Source organism: Nansenia antarctica, assembly GCF_963989245.1.
Source record: "Nansenia antarctica genome assembly, chromosome: 6".
Taxonomy (NCBI): domain Eukaryota; kingdom Metazoa; phylum Chordata; class Actinopteri; order Argentiniformes; family Microstomatidae; genus Nansenia; species Nansenia antarctica.
This window is the reverse complement of record NC_137676.1, coordinates 57,885,969-57,894,537: the sequence shown is the minus strand read 5'-3', so window position 1 is coordinate 57,894,537 and position 8,569 is coordinate 57,885,969. Positions and strand designations below refer to the sequence as shown.

The following is an 8,569-nucleotide window of genomic DNA, read 5'->3' as shown; positions in this document are numbered from 1 at the left end:
ATGTCGAGCATGTGTGGTCGTTGGGTTTAGGGGTCAGTGCACTCAAGTCCAAACAGTAGGTGCGTCCCAATAGGTTAAAGTGGCTTCCTCTCCTTCCCTGCCATCCATTTGTACTGATACGGAGACATCCGCCACGTCGCTTTGACCCCTCACATTAAGCTTTGACATACTCTGTAGTGTAGATTGTGGAATGCAATTGCCTCATTAGCAGACCATTAACACATTTTCCCTTTCAAACGTGAACGTTTCAAATGTGAAACGGGATGGGGGGGGGGGGGCAAACCTCATTGCAGTTTGAACCCAAGAGCCACTCAGAGCACCAGTGAAAGAGACAGCAGAGGGACACAGAAGGACAAACCGACCGACGGACAGATTAGGCTGAAGCTGTTATATGATATGGAGATATGGAGCCAGAGGACGCCATAGATACTGAGGAAGCAGAGGAGGCTGTGAACAGCCGTCACCCGCCTGCACGTTATGAGAAATTAAAATGGAATTCAGAGTCGTTGACCAGTAAGTGTGTACTTCGATTCTTACAGGAGCACACACACACACATACACACACACACACACACACTCTCTCACACACACTTGGTCAAGAGTAAATTCAATACTGAGAGCAATAGGGCAAGAACAGATCAGCACTTTAAGTATACAGGTAAAAATGACATTAACACAACATAACAATAATTTAAATGTCCTCACATATGGACTATGAGGAATGTCATTGTCTGAAACCAGCCACACTGGGGCTACATGCAGTGATTTTAGCAAGAAGCCATTGCTCTTAAAACAAGTTAACGCATTTTTCACTATATCAGGAAAGCAGATATCTCTAACGCATATTGTAAATATGCACTACAAATTGTTATCGTTGTGGTAGAAGGCTATAGCATCAGCTGCTCTTGGGGTCAAATCAGCGTCTTTTTTATAATGGGGAAACTAGACACTCTAGACACAAACTAGACACTTAACAGCTGGAGAGGTGAAGACAGACATGAACATGGTTAAGGACCATTCGTATCTCTGCACCTGCAGGACCCTGGCGTGTGAATCAGATCACTTCACTCTGCAAGCTGGTCTCAGTGTCTCTGGGACTGCTGTGTGTTCTCCTACTGACCGCAGTCATAAGCCTCTCTGTACGCTGTGAGTATTCCTCTCTCACATGAGGCAGTGTGTGTGTGTGTGTGTGTGTGTGTGTGTGTGTGTGTGTGTGTGTGTATGCGTCAAAAGACATGTTGAGTATTCCCCTTTGACTTGAGGTTGTGTGTGTGCGTGAGTGTGTGTGAGTGTGTGTATGCGTGCGTGAGTGTGTGTGTCGTAATTGTAAGTCGCTTTGGATTAAAAGCGTCTGCTAAATGGCAAAATTAAAATTAGTGCATGTGTATGCATGTGTGTGTGTGTGTGTGTGTGTGTGTGTGTGTGTGTGTGTGTGAGTGAATGAGTGTGTGTGTGCATAGACAGAGAAAACAAGAGGATTCAGGTGTGTCCTGTTCTCTGTTCCATTGCAGATGTGGAACATCGTACTAGTTACGAAAACCTGACCAACGAAAGAGACCACTTACGAACCAGTTATCACCAGTTACAAACCAGTCATGACCGGTTACAAACCAGTCAGGACCAGCTACAAACCAGTCATGACCAGTTACAAACCAGTTATGCTCAACTCGTTTCAGAGCAGCAGCTAAGTTCTGCCTCTGGAGGATGTCCTCATGAATGGACCAGATTTGAGGACAGTTGTTATGACACCTTTAATGAGGAGAATCCCACTTGGAATGAGTGCCAAAAGTACTGCATGAAGAATGGACTAGACCTGGTCATCATAAACAGCATCGAGGAACAGGTGTGTGTGTATGTGTGCGTGTGCATGTGTGTGTGATTGTGAGTGTGCGCGTGCACATAAGTGTGAGAGTGTGTGTGAGAGATTTTTTTAGACAAATTCTGTTTTATGCAGGACTTTCTAAACACATTGGGCTTGCCGTCATTCTGGATCGGCCTGACTGACTCAGAATCTGAGGGGTCCTGGAGATGGGTGGATGGATCGAGACCAACAGTAACGTGAGTTTAAAACAGAGAAGCTATTTCATATCTTTGTAGCTGCATGTAGTAAATAAATGCTACAACCTTCATGTCACTGTTCATAAACTGGTTGGTTCTTAGGTTCTGGAGAGAAGACGAGCCCAATAATGCCGACGATTGGGGAGAGGATTGTGCGGCTTTCAACTTCTACAGAGGGAGGTATAGGGAGTCATGGAATGACCTGCCTTGCCGCAACCATAACCATTGCGTTTGCGAAGGCGCCTATAAGGTGCCATAATCGACACCACCGGGATCTCTCCACGAGGATAGGAGAAACACTGAGTTCCTGAAAATCTGAATTCTCTTTTGAATTAGCAAAAGTATTAACACAGAATCCAACATAGAAATATTATCAAATGTGTTTTGCTGTTGTAACTCCCATCTATCATTTTTAATGGTTAGTACAAAATAATGACCTGATTCTTGAATGATTTTCTTTTTATTATCAGACTTTTTAATGAACTTTCACTCACACTCTATGTCTGTGTTTATTTCTACTAAAAAGAGTATGTAATAAAATGTATTAATTGTTGAGTGTTAATAATTGTATTGGTGAGTTTCATTTTAAGAATATAGGAACAGAAACCTCTCATTCCCTCTCTGTCACTCATATACATACTCCTTTAATCCAAGAGCCACTCAGAGCGCCAGTCAGACAGACAGCAGACAGACACAGAAGGACAAACCGACTGACAGACAGATTAGACTGAAGCTGTTACTATTGAGTTATGGAGCCAGAGGACGACATCTATGAAAATGTTGAGGAGGTCGATGTGAAGAGCAGTGACCTGACTGTACGATATGAGAGTTTACAACAGAGACGTTGTACAGAGAATCCAGAGATGCTGACAAGTAAGTGTGTACTCAGATTCTTACAGAGGTATATAACACTAAAACACACACACACGCACACACACACACACACACACACACAGGGAATTGTGTTCATTTAAGCTGGCTGCTCTGTACAGTAAAGTGGTTCACCATCAATAATAAGAAATGTTAAAGATCAACCTCTTAAGGGGCTGAAAGTGAAAAGGTTGATATATTTATGAGTAATGTTTATGACCACATTGAATCTAGGGGGGGGAAAACATGTTTGAATATTGCCATGATCAAAGTTGTCAGAGATTGATTGATTTATTTATGGAAGTATGACTAGACTAGATAAGACAATATTGTTGTTAGTTAGTATCTGTCTTTGTGTGGTTGAGGTCAGTTCCTCTTGGTGTCAGAGTACCATTGGTCTCAGAGGGAGGAATTAGACACCTGGAGAGGTGAAGACAGACATGAACATGGTTGAGGACCATTCGTATCTCTGCACCTGCAGGACCCTGGCGTGTGAATCAGATCACTTCACTCTGCAAGCTGGTCTCAGTGTCTCTGGGACTGCTGTGTGTTCTCCTACTGACCGCAGTCATAAGCCTCTCTGTACGCTGTGAGTATTCCTCTCTCACATGAGGCAGTGTGTGTGTGTGTGTGTGTGTGTGTGTGTGTGTGTGTGTGTGTGTGTGTGTGTGTGTGTAGTGTACTGTGTGTGTGTGTGTGTGTGTGTGTGTGTGTGTGTGTAGTGTACTGTGTGTGTGTGTGTGTGTGTGTGCGTGTCTGTGTGTAGTGTACTGTGTGTGTGTGTGTGTGTGTGTGTGTAGTGTACTGTGTGTGTGTGTGTGTGTGTAGTGTACTGTGTGTGGGTGTGTGTGTGTGTGTGTGTGTGTGTGTGTAGTGTACTGTGTGTGGGTGTGTGTGTGTGTGTGTGTGTGTGTGTGTGTGTGTGTGTAGTGTACTGTGTGTGTGTGTGTGTGTGTGTGTGTGTGTAGTGTACTGTGTGTGTGTGTGTGTGTGTGTGTAGTGTACTGTGTGTTAATAATTAATTAATTAATTGTAAATTGTTAATTTATCTGAATAGTTGCTGACAGTTTTCCAAAGCTAGCTGCAAAGTAACTCACATATAATGGCATCCAACTGCAAACAGAAATGCTGCATAAACTCACTGTAGGCTGCTAACAAATTGTTCAACATTAGCCTAAAGCCAGGTAAAATATGTCCCCTTTTTCCTGAAGTCTGCATTTCTGCTGTGCTCAGTGTGTATCAGTGGCGGCTGGCCAATAGAGGGCGCTAGGGCGCCGCCCCCACCTTCCAACGCAGCCCCACTTCCTAGTTGCTACTTGTGAAATATTTTTTTAAATAAACATTGTTTATTCATAAAATGTGGCTGATATTCTGTCGGCGCCTATCAGCATTCATTAAAAATCCTCCAATACAATAAACATTTTATCTGTGTGCGTGTAAAATTCACTGTGAAAATACATAGGGGAGGAGTACTTTGCTAGTGCAAGGTTTGAGTACATAGTCAAAACGTAGAATTAGAGCCATCACCAGGATTTGATCCTACAAGTCCATGATGATGGGGTGAAGGGCCCATTGAGCTACAATTCCTTCACACCTTTTTCTTTTGTCCTAGTGATTGTTGCATTAAATTGGATAGGCCTTAAACAGGAAGACGTCTGACTTTCCACTATGCCATTCCCCAATTAAGGAAATTAAAGCCAGATGAATGATGAATGAATGAATGGTCTTTATTGTCATTATTACAGTACAGGTACCATACAACGAAATTTAGTAGGGGGGGCTCCCCTGGTGCTTGGAAAAAGACTAAAAACAAGAGGGCCAAGGGTAAAATAAAAAAGGGGAAAGAGCTGGTTTACATAAATAAAGGCTATGTACACTATCTACTATACTATACTACTATACTATACAATAAAACACTGTGCTGTACTCTATGCTATGCTATAAATATCCTAACTTTTCCTATATCTGAACCTTATGTACACAAGGGTTGTCATATTGCACATAGTATTGTTGCACATTCATTTAAAGTGTTGCAGTTAGCAGGTTTGAAATGTTCACAGTTGTATTTCAATATTGCACTTATGTTTACAATCTAGTAGCTGCCATCAAGTTGTCTAGATTGTCCAGGGCCTAGAACCTAGGTCTTTGCTGTGTTCAGGGCCTGAATGGCCCTAGGGTAGAAGCTGAGCTTCAGTCTATTTGTCCGTGCGGACATGGTCCTGAACCGCCTGCCTGAGGGCAGCCTAACAAAGTGTTCGTTCCCAGAGTGGGATGGGTCCCTGGAGATCTTGGTGGCCTTCCTGAGGCAGCATGTGTTGTACAGCTCTTCCAGAGAGGGGAGGGGGGCGCCGATGATCTTCTGGGCCGATCTCACGACTCTCTGTAGCGCTTTCCTCTCTGCGGCTGTGCAGCTGGAGAACCACACGCAAATGCAGTAGGTGAGGATGCTCTCCACTGTGCAGCGGTAGAAGGTCACAAGCAGCTCCTGTCTGAGGTGGTATTTCCTGAGGACTCTCAGGAAGTAGAGCCGCTGTTGTGCCTTCTTGATGATGGCTGCTGTGTTGGTCCTCCAGGACAGGTCCTCCTGTTTGTGGTTGGTTATGAATGAAACTGATGTAATGTCAGTTTGTCATTCTCCAACGATTTAGACTAATCCTGAATTAATAATATTTATGAAATGTAACCATTCTTCCTGTTCTGAAATGATGGTTATTATGCTATATTAACAGGGTGAAGGTCTAGAATTGCCCCTGTTGTATGAAATGTGCTATACAAATAAACTTTCCTTGCCTTGCCTATGTTCATGGAACAAAGTTGATGCCATTCTATCCAGATTGTTTGGGAGGGCTGATTTCATTCTTGTAGCTACAGTATCAGTATACCTAGGTGGCAGGTTGGAGGTCATGATATGCTGCTGCTGATGAGGCCTTTTGGATACATTTCTCACAAATAAAAAAAAAATAGACTTGATTCAAAGACTTTTATTGCAGTTGAAGTTATCTGATGTATTCCTAATACAACATGAAAGAACAGTAAAAACAGCCAAATGGCTAAACAGCTGGCCAAACTAAAACTTCTGTGCAAACTTAACATATGGGTCTTCTCTGTTTGGAATAAGTACATTTGTCTAAGTAAGTGAATCCACTATACAGTCATCTCAAGTAAAACCTTCGATAAGAACAAGTGCCATCAGCAGTCACAGTGCTAGAGAAAGGAAGAAATTGTATTTATTTTATAATGGTAATGTAGTGTGTTAGGGGATAGAGAGGTTTTCTAGTTGAGAGAGGGCCTATGTGCCGATCCCTTGCCAACCCATAGCAAGTCCCCCCCTAAAATGGAGTCATAAGTCATAATGTCATACGGGCCACCCACCCCCTAGATTTTTAACTGCAGTTCGGTGTTAACTTATTGGATATAAAATACAAAAGCAGCACATAGCAATTCAACCAAGACCCTGGGTACCTCAAATAGGTACACATTGGACTGGGCTGGGTTCAGGAGCTAGGCTGGGTTCAGGACCTGGGCTGGGTTCAGGACCTGGGCTGGGTTCAGGAGGTAGGCTGGGTTCAGGAGGTAGGCTGGGTTCAGGAGGTAGGCTGGGTTCAGGAGCTAGGCTGGGTTCAGGAGGTAGGCTGGGTTCAGGAGGTAGGCTGGGTTCAGGAGGTAGGCTGGGTTCAGGAGCTAGGCTGGGTTCAGGAGCTAGGCTGGGTTCAGGAGGTAGGCTGGGTTCAGGAGGTAGGCTGGGTTCAGGAGGTAGGCTGGGTTCAGGACCTGGGCTGGGTTCAGGAGCTAGGCTGGGTTCAGGAGCTAGGCTGGGTTCAGGAGCTAGGCTGGGTTCAGGAGCTAGGCTGGGTTCAGGAGGTAGGCTGGGTTCAGGAGGTAGGCTGGGTTCAGGAGGTAGGCTGGGTTCAGGAGCTAGGCTGGGTTCAGGAGCTAGGCTGGGTTCAGGAGCTGGGCTGATACTTGATGGCTGCACATCCCTGGTTAATGTGATCACTTTATAACCTTTGCACTACTGATGTTTAAATTACTAACTTACGCACATACTGTATATTGCACATTGCACATGTCTCCTGATATAGCTTCTCTTATACTTCTGCACATTAGATACTGTACTTAAGCTCAATTACTTTTTTTTACAAACTTTTCTAGGGGATTTCTATTTACAATTAAAGGGCACATCTATGGGTCCTACTTTTTCTCCAGATTACACCAATCTCTATATGTTTTCTTTTTTTAGCACAGCTTTGTCTTCAACCTTGACAACAACAAAATCCAGTAAGGGGAGTAATCACATGTAACACAAAAAATGTAGTGTATTTGTTAAAATGCCCATGTGATCAAATCTATATTGGTAAAACCACCCGTCCCCTCAAACAAAGAATCAGTGAACACAAAAGTTCCATAAGACGAAAAGATGTGAATGACCCCGTAGCCTGTCATTTTAATAACCACTCCCACCCCATTTCCTCCCTTAGGTTCCAGGGCATAGAGCAGATCACCCTTCAGAGAGGGGGTGATGTTGACAGGAGGTTATGCCAGAGAGCTTTTTTGGATCCACACTCTAGAAAGTCTACAACCCCTAGGTTTGTGCTTCTGCCAGAGGTGACAATTCACTGACACTTTTTATTTATTTATAGACTACATATTTCATATTATAACATATGTCACACTTTAACTCATGGTCAATATCCAGTAGGATCTTATAATGCCATTTGCTCATATCAGGTCTTGCTTAGTTGTCACCTGCAACATGGCACAACCTTCTTAGATGTCTACATTTTACTATAACTGGTAAACGTGTGGCTTTAATCACTTCATGACACAGGCAACAGTCCACGCCATTGCAGCTGTAAACTGTGTTTCCAATGAGAAAGCCATGGAAATGTATACATGTGGACCACAGTATGACTTGAGGTAAGCTGGAAACATGAGGAGAGTGCTAATACAATTTCCATGACAGTTTGCAACCACTGATGAATGTGAGTTTCTTAAATTAATTATTAATCACTTCTTTATAACATTTTGTCTCAACAGTGAGAAGCAGCTGTCTCACCATTATATGGTCGAAAATGTGAGCAAAGAACAGAAAAGGAAGCTGAAAGACCATAGAGACAATGTTGAAAGAGCACTTGCGATAAAGTGCAAACAGCAATGATGTCTTGATTGAAGCGCATTGAGTCGCATCTTGTGAGATGCGCTATACAAATAAAACTTGAATTGATTTGATCCCTTGTACACTTTTTTTTGGCATTTGTGTTGCAACACACCTGTACATTCTGCACTCTATCCTGTTAGGCCCTTGTTTTACTCTAGACAGAAGGGTTGTAACACTTGTTATTAATTCCATTTGGTATACCTGATAAACTTTCTTGCATTTCTGGTGTTTGCATTTTACATATTCTAAATATATGCTATCTACATGTCGCACTGGATGGGGTTATTGCTGTTGACTCATCAGAAAGTAAAGACTAATTCACAGAGTGTATGAAGATTCCAGTAAGGGTTTTGTGAAGGAGCCCTAGTGCTGTTGACTCATCAGAAATAGAATGTTTTATTTAGCTCATCAGTGGGCACTCAGCACCATGGACACCTCCAGCCCAGCACCTTGCACCACGGTTCCTGCCCTGCTCCATGGATT

At 43.2% G+C, this 8,569-nt stretch overlaps 1 long non-coding RNA gene across 2 annotated transcripts; it reads left to right on the top strand.

The window, feature by feature from the left end:
• The first annotated feature begins 268 nt into the window (after nucleotides 1–268).
• Nucleotides 269–8,024, top strand: LOC308160018. 2 transcript variants are annotated; one of them, XR_013937497.1, is made up of 9 exons: nucleotides 269–513; nucleotides 1,039–1,146; nucleotides 1,512–1,843; nucleotides 1,955–2,058; nucleotides 2,161–2,931; nucleotides 3,410–3,517; nucleotides 7,407–7,514; nucleotides 7,757–7,845; nucleotides 7,966–8,024. It is a non-coding gene; the product is annotated as an uncharacterized lncRNA (long non-coding RNA). The 2 variants fall into 2 exon arrangements; XR_013937498.1 differs by lacking the exons at nucleotides 7,407–7,514; nucleotides 7,757–7,845; nucleotides 7,966–8,024 and adding an exon at nucleotides 5,194–5,208 and having other exon boundaries at nucleotides 270–513.
• The last annotated feature ends 545 nt before the right edge of the window (nucleotides 8,025–8,569 follow it).